Source organism: Saccopteryx leptura, chromosome 1, assembly GCF_036850995.1.
Source record: "Saccopteryx leptura isolate mSacLep1 chromosome 1, mSacLep1_pri_phased_curated, whole genome shotgun sequence".
Classification (NCBI taxonomy): domain Eukaryota; kingdom Metazoa; phylum Chordata; class Mammalia; order Chiroptera; family Emballonuridae; genus Saccopteryx; species Saccopteryx leptura.
The window spans coordinates 46,080,456-46,093,426 of record NC_089503.1 but is presented as its reverse complement, the minus strand read 5'-3'; the positions used below and the strand labels follow the sequence as shown (position 1 = coordinate 46,093,426).

The 12,971-nt window shown below is 41.9% G+C and overlaps 1 non-coding gene across 1 annotated transcript; it reads right to left on the bottom strand.

The window, feature by feature from the left end:
• Nucleotides 1–2,289: 2,289 nt before the first annotated feature.
• Nucleotides 2,290–2,410, bottom strand: LOC136389868 (small nucleolar RNA SNORA32). Its single transcript, XR_010748429.1, has one exon. It is a non-coding gene; the product is annotated as a small nucleolar RNA SNORA32 (small nucleolar RNA).
• Nucleotides 2,411–12,971: the final 10,561 nt, after the last annotated feature.

The following is a 12,971-nucleotide window of genomic DNA, read 5'->3' as shown; positions in this document are numbered from 1 at the left end:
CAAAAAATTATTAGAAAACTGAGCTGCTCCAAATAATGCCTATTTTCTCAAACTAAACAAATTACCTACCTGGTTATGAAAATAAGTCACCTACAAGCTCACTGGCTTATAGACAGTAGAGTTGTGGGAATTCAGTGGTAGTAGAAATCAGAAAATAGTCAAATAACATCTTGATTCAATATCACAGAAGAGGAAGTCTTCTAATTACAGAGCAGTGGCGTTGATCCTGGTCAGAATTCTAAGACAGATGTATCATTTAGGGGTCATATTCATCTGTTAGTAATTAAACACCCCCAGAAGAGTTTCACCAATTTAAAGACTTATTTTTCCCATTATGTGAGCAGTCCTAAGGCAGGCATTTGTTTAGCTGCTCAAGGCTGTCAGGACTTAGCTCTATAAGGTTTTCTTGGCCTTTCCCTCTTGTCACCCTACAGTTCCAAGATGGCTCCTCCATTGCCAGCATAAATTTCTGTGTACCAGCAGGAAGGGAAGGACAAGAGCGAGTTGATTCTGTCCATCCCTTTCCATGCCTTCTTTTAAGGCGCTTTCCCCCAAAGCTCTACCCAGCAACTTCTTCACATATCTCATTGGTCAAAATGTGTCAGATGGTCCACTAGTATCTGAAACAAGTGGGGAATATAGTTTTTAGCTAAGCACATTGCCCCCGCCTCCCACAACAAGACCAGGGATTTATTAGTAAAGAAGGAGGGGATGAGTACTGGCTATATACCTAGCAGTCTCTGTAACAACAGGTTTTCCAAGAAACAGGTTATATGCATGTTAAAAAAAAAAGGAGCTGATCACTAGGAATTTCCATGAGTTAACAAAGAAACTGTCAAGCAGATTAATCAACTTTTATTTAATGGAAATATTACTAGGCTATCAGAAAAAGAAAATATGGGAGATTTAATAAATGCATTTATCATCAGCAAGGCACTTAACAAAGCCACTTGTAATGTCCTTATAGATAAGACAGAGAGATGTGGACAATATGACAGCAGAGTAAGATAGACTATCACTGGTTAAAAGGTTTAAAAGACTGTTGATGAATAGTTAATGTCAGTCCTATAATCAAAAACTATTAGTATTACATTGTATTATTTTAATTAATGTCAGATTTGTGAACAATCACAATATTTACAACAACAGGAGATTCAGTCCTTATCCCAGTCAAGCTCCCCTTCAGTTTCTGGGATGAGGATCTAGCAGATTTTATAGACTTGAAGATGATGTAAATCTAGAGTGACAGATTCAGAATCCAAAATTATCTAGGTGGGCTGGAATGGTGGAGCATATAATATTAGCTATCATTTATTGCACATGCCAGATAGTATGGTAAATGCTTTTCATGCATAATCTCCTGTCTTCTAAATATCCTGCATTGTAGGTCTTATCATCTTAATTTTACTCCAAGAAATTGAGTCACTTGCCTAATATCACATAACTGGAAATAAAGAAACTAGATTCCTACCCAGGTCTTTTCATCTTCAAAACCTTTTCTATTCCCCCTGTGCCATTCTAATTTTCTATGCTAATAAATGTAAAACAAGTCCTGTATTTCAGGACCAAGCATAAGATGTGGAAAAAATAAGTTGGGGGAGGGAACAAGTACATAAAGGGCTTGAAGGTTTTGATTGAAAGGTCAATGGGAATGTCTCCAGCTCATTTTGATATACGTTAAACAAAAATGAAGAACTAATGGAATGGTAGAATGGTAGAGAGATATTTGATTAAGCAAGTCTGGTAAAAATGTTCATTGTGGAATCTAGGTAGTGGATATTGGTTTTTAGTCATAAAATTCTTTCGACATTTCTGTATGTTTGATATGTCATAATAAAATGAGGAAAGAGGCCAATGCCAATTAACAGCATAATGTTTAGATGAGGGCCTCTCTCTTCTGGCATAACACAGCCATATCTTAAATTCTGTTTTCAGTTCTGGGTGCCAACCTTTTTTCAGGGTTGGTAACAAGCTGCAATGTGCTATTGGGAGAGAGAACAGGAGGATGAAGGATGCAGAAATCATGTCTAACCTGGACAAGAGGAGACAATAGGACAACATGGTAATTCTCAGCAAATACTTAAAGAGTTATGTGTTCGTTATCTATGGCTGTATAGCAAATTAACGCAAAACTTATTGGCTTAAAACATTATTTATTATCTTCTATATAGTTTCTATAGGTCAGAAATTGAGGTGTGGTTTATCTGGGAAGCTCTATCTTGGGTCTCTCATGAAGTTGCAGGCACAATGTCAGTAGGAACTAGTCTTTTTTTTTTTTCTTTTTTAATAAAATGTTCCCAATAGGTTGAATGCTAGCAATATAGCAGAAAGAAAACCTAATGGGAAAATGTTTTGTGGTCATGTCCACGGCAAATGAGAAACTGCATTCTAAAAGCCTTGGTAATGACTGAGGAACTACTGTCTTTTACATAGATCTCGTCATAGGGTTCCATGAGTGTACTCATGACATGACAGCTAACAGCCGCCAGAGCAAGCTTTCTAAGACAGAAAGGAGTCACAGTGCCTTTCTTGACTTCATCTCTGAAGCCACACACCATAACTTCTCTATTATTCTAGGCATGAGAAGCTTGCCCCTGAGTCCTGCTCACCCTCAAAGGGAGGGGTATTAAGCTCAACCTCTTGAAGGAAAGAGTCTCAAAGAATTTGTAGACATTTAAAAACCTCTGAAATCTGCTTCTTAGTGAGTTAGGCTTGTTCTGTAGGGCTTTTAAGGAAGTAGTTTTTATTTCAATAGAAAGAAAAATTCCCCAATAATTAGAGTCCTCTAAAAGAACAGGAGTGAGTGTCCCTTCATTTGATGGATCCAAAAAGAATCTGAACAGTTGAGTGGAAATGTGATAGTCATTCTTTCATTCAACAAATATCTGCAGAGCATTTACACTAGCCATGCACTGTGTGAGGAGCTATAGATACAACAGTGAGCCAGACAGATATGGCATCTGCACTGGTGGGGTTTCCTGTCCTCAGAGAGTGAACGGGCATGTCCAATAATTACAGATTGTGATGAAGGATTTTAAGGCAATAAATAAATAGCCTAGTGTAATAGGAATTAAGGGCTAAGGAGCTACTTTGGTTTTATAGAGAGTTCATAAAAGAAATGAAGGTTTGGACCAGACAATCCTTTAGATTCCTTTCAATATAATAGTGGCACTCATTCATTCCTTTATCCATTTATTGAGTAGACATTTACTAGTGTCTACTATTTGCCAGGCACTGTGCAAGGTACTAGAAATACAAAGTAAACAGGTCTACCTTTTAAAGACCCTGGGATCTTGTGCAAGTTAACAAGATGCATGTGTAGATAATGACTCTGTTTGCTAAGGGCTACAGGGGTTATGCACAGGAGCCTGGTGCACACCAGGGTGGCAATCTTGCCTGGGGTTTAGTGAAGCCTTCAGGGAGGTGCCATTTGAACTGTGTCTTCAAAAATAAGAAAGGGGACTGACAATCAACCTAAGTATCTTTTTCAAAGGTCAGCATCTGAGATGCCAGGACTTGTTAAGGAGAACGAAGGACCAGAGACAAAATGAAATGTTAAGTTTAATGAGTTAATGGAGCCTGATGAAGGCATGCACTCAGAACACTGGCTCCTGTGCACTATATTACGGTGCACTGGGCCGAGAACTGAAAGCTCATTTCACATTGAAAATTTCTCAAAAATAACTCCAATACCACAGTCTCATCACAACTTTGCTTCTGTCACAACAGCTTCCCCTGTGATTTCCTGCCACAAACCTTCTGCTCTAGACTGGGCGGCCCCTCACTATTCTGCCATGGTTTCATGCTCTGTGCTACTTGGGATGTCTTTCTCCAAAATTCTCCCCTCCCATCAAGTCCTACTGCTTCCCTGAATCCCCTGCCCCCCTCCAGCTTGTAGAGATCTCTTCTTTTGGGAATTCTTCAAGAAACACTGAGACCATTGTCTTGGTTGTTCATTGACATTGAGATGTCTCTTGTAGATCTGTGTGGGCTCTCAGATAAATTGTGACTTTGGGCAAGCAGATCACCTAATCTCTGCGTGCCTCACTTTACTCATTTGCAAAATGGGAGTAATACAATACCTAGGTTGTGAGGATGAGATGAGTTTATAAACATGAAGCATTTAGACCACCACTGCCTGACTCATAATAGGCATGAGGTAACTGGCAGCCAGAATTATTGCAAGCCTTTTGTAGACAAGAGGCACACCCTTCTGTCCTTCAGCGACTCAATAAAGAGCTCAGCATTGTTAATGTGACCACTATCTAATGAATGAATAAAATGTGTTTTATTCTTACTTCCTCTTAATGCCTAGACCAACATAGTTGGTTTTAATTTCTAAGAAAAATGAATCCAGGTTTGAATTATTTCTGGAGACTTTTTTTTTTCTTCTAAGTCCTAGCTCTTTGGGCTGTGTATTTGAAGTAACAGTTGATGCAGCTTATTTAAAGCCACAATCCAATCCATAAACCTGACACTTCAGCAATTATATTTTTTCAGATTGCGAGAGGTGCAAAGCTGGAGCCACAGATAATTGGAAGGCAAAGGAGACCTTTTTTATTTTCAGCACATGGACACTTAACCATGGCAGTAGGAGGAGGGGAGCATCGTTTCCTCTGCCCTTTCTCTGTTACTCTTTTTCTAGCCATTTCTGTCTTCCTCTCTCATCTCCAGTTGCTGGGTTTCCCTCCTTCCCTTCTGTCTCTCCCTCATGTCATCAGGCTAAAGGGATGTGGGTCTATTTCCCCTCTCTTTTCCTCTCTTAGTACCTCCCTCCAGTTCTAGCCTTATGTGTAAGCAGAGGAGCTCTCAGCCAACAAACCCTGAAAGTTGCTCAAAACCGCAGGTACCTGCACCCTGTCTCTGCTCACCTTAGGATCCCACTGTGAACAGCCACATGTCACTTGGTGAACCAGGTAGGGAACACCAAGGTTATTCTTTTTTCTATTAGCCAGCTAGCAAGAGTACATTTATGAAATTGATCTGTTGATTTAGAAGTCAGAGCACAAAACTGAAAGAAAGCAACATAGGACTTTGAGAGCACCTTAAGTGGTGGTTCTGGGGCCTAATATCTTACCAACTTCCAGGTGCCTGTCCCTAGCACCCACCTATCTTCTGAGCTGGAGACCTATTGTCTTTAATGCGGTCCATCATACATCCCCCTTTATAGACTTTTCAAATAGGATGCATCAACAATTGAGTGTACATATGATAATTTCACCTTAGTCCCACACATCCCACAGCTTTTCTTCTTAAAATCACTATCTCAGGCAATTATATTACCCCAGACACTCCCCTCCCTGTCCCATGGCTCATATGAGAACCCTCAGAGCCATCCCTGACTCCCTTCCCCCCTCCAACACATCACCATACACAGCATCCTTTTCACCCCACTTCCTAAACAGCCCTTGATGTCATCCATTCCTCTCTAGCCTTAGCCTGTGGCCCTCCTTCAGATGGCTAGTAAAGGTTTTTAGCATCTATCCCTGTCCCAGACTCTCCCTGACAATCGTCTTTATATAGTGCCATTGTAAAAGACATCATCCTATCACCCCAAGGACACGTCCTGCCTTTCTATACCTCTCTGTCATGGACTATCTGTCTTCTCTGCCTAAAATCCCTTTTCCCTTTTCTAATTGGCAAGTTCTTGCTTATCTTGCAAGAAGGTGTTGAGTGCCTTTTCTAATGTTACCTCTTCCTGGGACATCACCCCAGACAGAATTCGTCACTCCTTTCTCTGTTCTCTCACTGATGTTTAGTATATATGAATCCTTATTTTACAAATATCTGCTTTATCTGTCTCTGCAGCTTCTTGAAGGCAGGAATTATGTCTTCCTTTTGTATCACCCCCTCCTAGTTAATCAATAAATGTTTGTTGAATGAAAGGCTTGAATTTCACAAAAACTCATTGAATAGCTAGTTCATGCAGACATAATATTCTAAACACAGTGGAAAACTCAATGACTCTATACTCACAGAGCAAACAATGTAGTCTAAAATTGGCCCACAGAGGTGACCTTAAGAGTGCCTTACTTAATATTGCTGCGTGTTCAGTTTGCTGTCACTAGGTGGCAGTAGTGTGCTGTGGTCATGTGGTCCAAGCCATGAAGTTCCAGAACTTCAAAAGGTGGTTGGGGTTGTTAGATTAATAGCAGGAGAACCACAGGGGGAATGTGGGCTGTCACTAGGTTCCATACATGGCTAAATTTCCAAGGATTTTCCCTTGGGAGCTGCCCACAGCTGCACCTGACATGCTGCTTTGCATTCAGACACAATGTCCTCTCTAATCCGTAAACCCAAAGCAGGGAGACTTAGAAGTCTTCAGGTTGGAACCAGGTCCATACCTTGAAAACCTCCCACCATGCCCTTCCCTTTAACTTTTTCCAGTGGTGAGCTTCCGTTTGGCTGGGTAATGACAGGGCCCTTACTGACAGCTGTTGCCTATTTTAATTCAGACCATAACTATGGTAGTTAGGAGGTCTTAGGTGATCTCTATAGAAGTATTTTCTATAAAGAGATGTGAGCCAATCCTAAACTGTGCTGCATGGAAAAATGAATGAAAACAGAGGGAGCAGAGATTGCAAGTGAGGGCAACTCTTTCAGAAAGTTGGACTCTGAAACATAGTAAGAGAACTACTGGAGAGATAGAGAATATTAATGAAAGGTCCAGGGCCACCTTGCCCCCTCCTCATTGCTGCTACCCTCCCAGGATGGGGGAGACTTACCCATGTCTACAGGCTGAGGACACAGACAGGAGGGAAAACAGAAACAAACATGAGAGAAGAGAGGATCACAGCCTGGTCAGTGTTCAGCAGAACACAGGACAAGATCTCAGGAGGGAATTAACCTTGGAAGAAATGAAGAATCAAAACTCTTCTTACTTTGAGGCAAGAAATGAACTTGGATTTTGCCAGAGTTTGGTATGAGGGTAGAGGAGACAGATTTGATAAGGTGACCAAATTTTTTATAATGAAAAGGAGGACAAAAATAAATTGAAAACAGTATCGTAAAATGAAAGAAACATTTTATTCATTGCAACAATAATACACTATAATATGATAAATGCATAATAAAAACATTTGTAATATTTTATATTGTAATTATGCTTACATGCCTATTAATTTTTAATAATGATTGTAAGAAAGAAGTACTCATTTAGTAAAACTAAATATCAAACAAAACCACTAATTTGGAGGGATATTTGGGTGTATTTATCATTTTTTAATTAAAAAATGTCTGTTTTATGCAACTATTTAATCAAAATGCATTATTAATAGATATGGTTTGATGTTAGATTTCCACTTTAAAGCTCAAATTTCAGGAAAATACTTATAAATAAAATTATACATATTTGGAAATTATTAAATAGATAATGAATTAATAAAACATGAATTGTGCTTACTTGTCTATGATTGAATATTCACTGAGAAAGAAATAATCGTGAGTCTACATTGTCGTATGTGCCGTGTCGTGTTTCAGTAAGAAGTACACAAAGCCATTTGTGTGCTTGGTATATCGTGCGCTCTCTCAAGGTCTCCCGTGTGGAGCGCATGTGTCTCATAATCACGTCTCACTGCACTGTACTGATCCTTGATGAATTGTCATGTCAAATACAAATATGTCACATCACATGCAATGGATTGACTCTGCATCGATTGAATACAGACATTTATAGATTAGTCTTCCAATATCAAAAAGGAGGACATTTAGGAGGACACTTTTTGAGGGAGGGCAGAACTTATAAAAGAAAGACTATCCTCCCTAAAGGAGGACAGCTGGTCACCTTAGGTTTGAGGAAACTCATGGCTAATGTCTTTTATTTGAGGTTGAAACGAGACCAAAGAGTAAGAATAACAAGAGTGATACAGCAATCTTGAAAAAATAATAATAAGGACTAGAAGCAAGAGAGAAAACACTATGAAAAATGGGAAAGGAAACCGATTAGAAATAAATTTAAGAACTGTGGCTAAGAATAGAATTCAGCCTGACCAGGCGGTGGCGCAGTGGATAGAGTGTCGGACTGGGATGCGGAAGGACCCAGGTTCGAGACCCCGAGGTTGCCAGCTTGAGCACAGGCTCATCTGGCTTGAGCAAAAAGATCACCAGCTTGGACCCAAGGTCGCTGGCTCCAGCAAGGAGTTACTCGGTCTGCTGAAGGCTCCCGGTCAAGGCACATATGAGAAAGCAAACAATGAACAACTAAGGTGTTGCAATGAAAAACTGATGATTGATGCTTCTCATCTCTCTCCATTCCTGTCTGTCTGTCCCTATCTCTGACTCTCTCTCTGTCCCTGAAAAAACAACAACAACAACAACAACAACAACAAAAGAATAGAATTCAGCCTGACCAGGTGGTGGCGCAGTGGATAGAGCATCAGACTGGGATGTGGAAGACCCAGGTTCGAGACCCCGAGGTCGCCAGCTTGAGCGCCCCCCCGCCCCCGTCAAGGCACATATGAGAAATCAATCATTGAACAACTAAGGAACTGTAACAAAGAATTGGTGTTTCTCATCTCTACCTTCCTGTGTGTCTGTCTGTCCCTGTCTGTCCCTCTCTCTGTCTCTGTCTCTGCCACAAAAAAATAATAAATAATAATTTAAAAAAAGAATAGAATTCATGTTTGTAGTAAGGTTCTTGCTAGGTTGCCAGGTTGCCAGGTTTTATGCAGCAGAACTTTGAAGTCTGGGATAGTTCTGATGTTCTGCTCAGTTGATCTAGGGATGGAGGTTAGTAGAGAAATAAAAGCGGTGACCTAACAAAGAGTGTTGGTGAGAATGTGGTTAAAATGGTTAATCATGGTGTCCAGACTGGGTGGGAAAGGGACTGACAACATGATAGATGGGGAAATCAGAAGTGATTAAACAATTGTAGGTCTCAATGACACAGAGAAGTCAACGCAAGGGGGTGAAGAAATGGGCAAGCTGAAGGTAGAATGAGAAAGGGCAGTTGGGAGTCAACATTTCCAAAGCTGAGGATGTTTCTGTGGGAGGAGACAGCTGGTATGAAGGGAGCTAAGCTCATTGGAGCAGTGCAAGTTAGAGTGATGGCTCTACCTCAGATCTGAGTTATAAATTCTGGGACAGCAGTTCCCTAAACTTCAGTTTTAATTTGTTCAAAGTGCAAATTCAATAGGTCCAGAATGGAGTTTTGGAATCTGCATTTGAAGCAAATTTCTGATGATTGTATTTCAATGACCATACTCAGATACACACTAATCTAGAATCTCCTTTTTCTTTCCTTCTCTTTAAAGAGGTGTGTGTGTGCGTGCGCGCACACGCACATGTGTGTAGGGGAAGGGCTGAGCTCACCTCTTCCAATCAAAGTGATTTGGGGAGGGGAGTAAAGCCCCCAGCTCTTCTCATCTATGACTTACCCACACACACACTGATAAAGTTAATTGTCTGCCTTGACTAAATGACTTTCCCTAGCAACATCTTAGCAACTAACATCAGCTCTGCCTTAGGCTACAAAACCGGAAAGAGATTTCTTGAAGTCCAGTGTCTTTTACAACAGAACAAAACATCGGAACAGGAAATTAAACAGAAAGTAAACTGGATTCATTGCTAGGAGATGAAACACAGACAATAATAGTTCATGACAATCCATTGAAATACAATAGTCAAAATAAGAAATTTTCTTCTCATGGGTTCTACTGAAGTCCAGAAGGGAGAATGAGGGGTCTCCTTCTGTGGAGGAGAGAAGAATTTCAATGGGCAGAAGGGGGAAGGGCATCCTCGGTGATGGGAAAGCTATGAGCAAATGTGCCAAGTCCAATCTGAAAGTGAGGGGCAAGGAAACCCACCTGGGTGGCGCTGGGAGCGCAGCCTGGCATCTGTGACCAGATCGTAGAGGGTCTTGAGGTCACTTGAAGAAATTGGGTTGAGTCACAGGACATTGGGAGACTGTTAGAGACTTTTTACCTATAGAACAAATACTTATGGAGCCGGGCACTGTGGTGTGCCTGGACGGTACAGTGGTGAGCTCCAGAGAAGTCTGTGCTCATACAGAGCTTAGAATTTAGTGATGGACACAGACACTGAACAAACACAAAATGCAAAAATTAAACAGAGAAATGAATAAGTAATTATAAATCTTGAGAACATTAGAGAAAGGTATCAGGTTCCAGGAGTGCATATAAAGAGGGTGGGCTCTGTTTTAGAAAATCAGGAAGGACTTCTCAGAGGAAACAATTTCACACTGAGTGCTAAAGGATGCATAGGAGTTGGCTGGGAGGGCATGGTGCTGGGAGAGACTGAAGAGTGTTGGATTCCAGGCAGGGAGAACCTCACAGGCGAAGCTCACAAAGCAGAAAAGCCATGGCAGCTGGAGCCCAAGAGAGAAAGGGTGTGTGACCTGAGACTATCAAGCAGAGCCTTGGAGGCCACATTAAAGTGTCTCTCTTTGTTCTGAGAGCCCTGGAAATCCACTGAAAAAGGATTTTAACCTTGGGAATGACATTCAAATGCACATTTTATTATTTGTTTGTTTATTTATTTATTTATTTATTTATTTTACTTTATTGATTTGAGAGAGAGAGAAGAATGGAAGGAGAGAGAGAGAGAGAAACATCAACCTGTTCCTGTATGTGCCTGGACTGGGGATCAAACCTGTAACTTTTGCACTTTTGGATAAAGCTCTAACCAACTGAGCTATCAGGCCAGGGCTCAAAAATGCATTTTAAAAGGGGTCATTAGGGCCTTATCAGGCAGTGGCATAGTGGATAGAGCTTCAGACTGGGACATGGAGGACCCAGGTTCAAGACTCCAAGGTTGCTGGCTTGAGCATGGGCTCATCCGGCTTGAGCATGGGCTCACCAGCTTGTGTGTGAGTTCATTGGGTTGAGCATGGAATCATAGACATGATCTCATGGTCGCTGGTTTGAGCCCAAAGGTCACTGGCTTGAAGCCCAAGGTCACTGGCTTGAGTCCAAGGTAGCTGGCTTGAGCAAGGGGTCATTTGGTCTGCCGTAGCCCCCTCATCAAGGCACATATGAAAAAGCAATCAATGAACAACTAAGGAGCCACAGTGAAGAATTGATGCTTCTTTATCTCTTTCCCTTCCTGCCTGTCTGTCCCTGTCTGTCCTTCTCTCTGACTCTCTCTCTGTCTCTGTCAAAAAAAAGGGGGGGTTCATTAATCTTCAGTACAAAAGATAGGTTGGAAGGGAGCAAGAGTAGATTGGGGCAGTCCAATTAAGAGGCTGAGAGAGGACGACAATTCAGACTGGTGTGGTGGCAGAGGAGATGGAAAGAAGTGGACAGATTCGAGAGGCAGTTGGAATGTGAAACTAATGACTCGGTGATGCATTCGATGCAGAGAGAGAGAGCAGAGGTCTGATGTGACAGCAGTGCTGGGTAAGGGAAATCTCGTTTAAGTAGTGAAATAGATGGCAGAGTGATGGGTTGCTTAGAGCCTGCTGTCATTGCACAGATGATGGGGTCACGACTGTATAGTGGGAAGAACCCCATTTTATTGGTGATGAGGCCTGATTTGAATTCTGGCTCTTTTTTTTCTTACTAGACATGGCACCCAGACAGGTAATTTTATAGGTTCCTAATCTGGAAAATAGGAGTGGGGAGGGAAAACAGGCCTCCTATCTCACATGGTTTTCCTGTCAATGTTCCATAAAAAAAATTACTATTACATCCCAGCCTGCTCCATGCCACCCACCTCCACGATTAGACTTGAATGTGTTGTTTAGATGAGAAGCCATTCATATTTGGGCAACTGGACATACAATAAGCTTTGCGAAACAGGAGCCATATTTCATGCATCTCTATAGTTTCCTTTCCTCGGAGTTAAAAATCCGGTACATTCTCATGAATCACTTATTTTGTAGCATATATCACATTTATAACTTGAAATGATTCATGTAACTGTATTTAATATTTGCCTTTCCCACAGGACTGTAAGATCTGCAAAGGCCATGTATGTCTTGTGTCCCAAAGCTGAGCACATGGAGGGCCTCCAACGTGAATGAATAAATGAATGGATTTTTGTTCTCTCTGGTGCCCACTGCTCAGCCCAGACTTAGCCCCAAATATACACTCAGTGCAAGCTTGCTGGATGACTGGGATTGTGCACCATGGAATCTAGCACAAGCTCGGAACTAGTAGAGTGATGTTGGAGAGAATTCTCCCAGAATGCAGATATGAATCTGAATGTTACTTTTATAAAGGAAGGCTGGTCAGCTGCCTCAGGTGCTATTGAGGGTCAAGGAGGATCAGGGCTGAGAAAAGAGCATATAGTAATTGGCTTCAGCAAGAGGGCATGCTCAGTGACCTCTGAGAAAATGTGTCCAGTTGATAGTGGCAGCGGGAGTCCCAGCACAAGAACTGAGGAGTAAGTGGGCTGGTGAAGAGGAATGGAGAAGGCTAATGCCGATAGCTCCTCCCAGCTGTTTGTTAGCGATGTCAAAGAGAAAATCCTGACCTGGAAAGCAAGGGAGATTGCTTTTTAAATGTAAACTCTTTAGGTGTTTTAACTGCCCAGGGGAAGTGGGAGCTTCTGAGAGCAGTCAGTGACAGATGCACACTGAGCCAAAGCCAAGGCCTAAGGCATCTCCAAAGAAGGCTTGGTCTTCTTTGCTGGGGTACTCAGGGTCAGGGTCAGCCTAGACCCACCCATGGAAGGGGTGGAGGAGTGGGGGACGCTGGAAACCAGCCCAGGTGTTTTATAGTCATTTCATTTGATTCTGGCACCCCCTAGAGGAAGAGTGTGTTGGCCCAAAGGCACCCACCAACACCTTGTTGAGAGCATGAAACTGAAGCTCAGAGAGGTTAAGTAACTCTTCCCAGTCTCACAGTGGGTGAGTGGTAGGACTAAGATTTGATTCTGGCCTGTCCCCACTGGGGGAGCTTTCTCTACCTGGGACTTCCCTTGTCTGGACTTGGGGTGGATGCCTGAGGCTCTGCCCAGTGAGCCCGCAGGCTCAGCTCTTCTCCAAACATCTGTCACTGGGGTCTGGGAAC